The following is a 3,311-nucleotide window of genomic DNA, read 5'->3' on the forward strand; positions in this document are numbered from 1 at the left end:
GATCATCGTCGACCGAGTATCGCGCAACAATTGCAGGAATCATTGGACGGCTGCTCTACTTCCGGTGGCCAGTCGAGGGTCCGCGCTCCGATCGATTGGTCTTCGAGTACTCGATCGGAGTTAGATCTCGTGGTGGAGCGTCGCTCTCGTAAATCGACTCCGGTGGTCAGGGATTTATCCCTGCTCCTTCCTGTGTCGTCAGAACGTAAGTCGTTTTCTCCACGAGATCGCTGTCGTAATCCTCTACTGGTCACGACTGGCAAGTATCATCCGTCCGATGATTTTTGTAAGTCAATTGTTGTTGCGATGCGAGGGAGGCAATGATTCGAGTTCTCGTTTCTTGTACTTCTTCTCATTCATCTTTTCCCCCTTTTTTGGGCTCGCTTCTCGTTTCTTCTTCTTGAATTCTTTCGCAGTAATTGAGAATATTAGAATAATATAATATAATATTGCATTTTCAACTTATTTCGCTTTAAATAAGAGCATATCTTCGATACTGGTGTATAGATACTGTTAAATTTTAAGTATAGTATTTAAGTTTAGATTAAGTTAGAATAAGAGCGATAAAGTGTAAGAGATTTTTGTAAAGATCGATGTAAAGATTGTATTGAAATTTATGTTTCAGATTTTATTTGTATACATTTATTTTTTATACTATTATTATATTATCGTTTTATATTTTTAATTTTTGTCCATTTGTAACCATTAATTTTTTCTCGTTTTTATTTTTTAGCTTTAGGTGGGTCTCGATGCGTAGTCACCTCCTCGTGGGTGAGACCCGGTAATTGGCATCGTTTTCCAAAATTCTTTTCCCTTTTCTTTTAAAAAAATATATAACATTTCAAAAATACAATTAAATCTAGAAACACGATTATACATTCAATTAGAAATTTAATTTTCACGAAAACGGTGGCAAGCCAAGAACTACGCGGACCTGCAGTCCAGCCTTAAACATAATTTAATTAATCAATTGTAGATATACACAGGCTGGACTGCAGGTCCATTAAATGAATCATTGTACGATCCAAATTTATTGTAAACGTATCCAGATATTCATTTCCTAATCTAAAGCGAAACTTAAAAAATTCTTTCACTCCCTCATTCTTCATCTCGAATCTCTATTTTCTTCTTCCTCTACATCCACCCATACGATCGTTTTTATCGACTTGTTTCGAGTGGCCGTCGACCGAGCGTCGCGCATTCGATGGCAAGGATCGTTGGACAGGTGCTCTGCTTCCGGTGGCCAGCCGAGGGTCCGCGCTCCGATCGATTGGTGCCTTCGAGCACTCGATCGGAGATTAGATCTCGCGGTGGAGCGTCGTCCTCGTAATTCGGCTCCGGTGGTCAGGGATTTATTCCTTGCTCCTTCCTGTGTCGTTGGGACATGAGACGTTTCATCCGCGAGATCGCTGTCGTAACCCTCCACTGGTCACGACCGGCAAGTATCACCCGTTCAATGATTTTTGTAAGTCCATTGAAACGTAAGTCGCGACACGAGGGCGGCGGTGTGATTTCGTTTCTTCTCGATCTTCTTCTCTTCTCCTCTTCCTCGTTGTCGTCTCTTTACTTCGAAGAATTTTTATTCTTCTTTGCAGGAGTTTTTTTTTTATTGATTGATTAACAAAGAGGATATTGAAATTGTTACAATTTATTCGTATAATATATTCGAATATCGTTTCGCTTTAAACAGGAAATGGATATCTTGATACGTATTCATTTTAGTATTTAAGTATAGTATTAAGATTTAGATTAAGTTAATTTTAAGATTAATTCATTTAGTTTTAGATTTAGAAATATTTATAATTTTTTAGTAATAGTTTTAAAAAAGAGATGACAAATTAGGAATTATTAACTTCTGCAGTCCAATTTAAATATCTTATCTCTTTAATTATTCTGATCGATTAGATATCAAATAAGTAAAAAATAATTAATTATATAAATTAAGTATATATTGTAAACACATTCCGTATCAGGATACATTTTTTTACTTAAAACGAAAAATAAAGATCTCAATCCTTTCACTCCCTCGTGTATGATCTTTTAACATCTTCTAATTTTATTTTCATCCCGAATTTTATGGTTACTTATACCGTTTTCTCTTCCTCAATTTATTCTTCGTTTCTCTTGCTTCTTTCACTGTCGAATATCGCGCGACAATGGCGGAAATCGTTGGACCGGTGCTCTACTTCCGGTGGCCAGTCGAGGGTCCGCGCTCCGATCGATTGGTGCCTTCGAGTACTCGATCGGAGTTTGATCTCGTAGTGGAGCGTCGCTCTCGTAAATCGACTCCGGTGGTCAAGGATTTATCCCTGCTCCTTCCTGTGTCGTCAGAACGTAAGTCGTTTCCTCCACGAGATCTCTGTCGTAACCCTTTACTGGTCACGACTGGCAAGTATCATCCAGTCCAATGATTTTTGTAAGTCCATTGATGTAAGTCGCGATATGAGATGGATTTCGATAGGTTTTTCTTCGTTTCTTCTCAATTTCTTCTCCATTTCTCTTTTTGATCTTCTTCTCTTTTTTCTCATCGTTATCGTTTATTTTTTCTTTTACCTTTTTCTGAATTCCTGTTTACAGGAATTTTTTTTGTTAATAAAGAGGGTGAGGATTATTCGTTTTAAGTAAAAAAATTGATATCTTTGATATGGATGTTGTAACGAGATCTGTTAATTGTTAATATTAAGATTAAATTAGTTTTAAGAGTAGATTAAGTTAGTTTAAGTCCGTCTCATCGTTGGACGACGTGGGACGACGTGGGACGACGTTGGACGACGTGGGACGACGATGGACGACGTGGGAGTTTTTAATTTTTTATTGTTCATGAATGATTTTTAATTTGTGTGCGATATTGTTGATAATTTTAAAGTTGGGGGGTCAATGTAAAAGATTTAATTGTACACTATTTTATAAATAATTTTTATATGTGTTCGTTTTTACGTTTTAATCATTTGTTATAATCTTTTTCTTTTTATATTTCAGGTTTCTCCAATATATTTTAATCTTTTAATATATAATTTAATCTGTTTTTTTGTATATTACAGGTTTTTCTAATTTAATTAATATTTATATTATGATTTGTGTAATTTGTTTCATTTTTTATATTTATTGTATTTATTGTATTTATTGTATTTATTGTATTTATTGTATTTATTATATTTATTGTATTTATTATATTTATTGTATTTATTGTATTTATTGTATTTATTATATTTATTGTATTTATTGTATTTATTATATTTATTATATTTATTGTATTTATTGTATTTATTATATTTATTATATTTATTGTATTTATTGTATTTATTGTATTT

Source organism: Apis mellifera, linkage group LG6 (assembly GCF_003254395.2).
Source record: "Apis mellifera strain DH4 linkage group LG6, Amel_HAv3.1, whole genome shotgun sequence".
Lineage (NCBI taxonomy): Eukaryota > Metazoa > Arthropoda > Insecta > Hymenoptera > Apidae > Apis > Apis mellifera.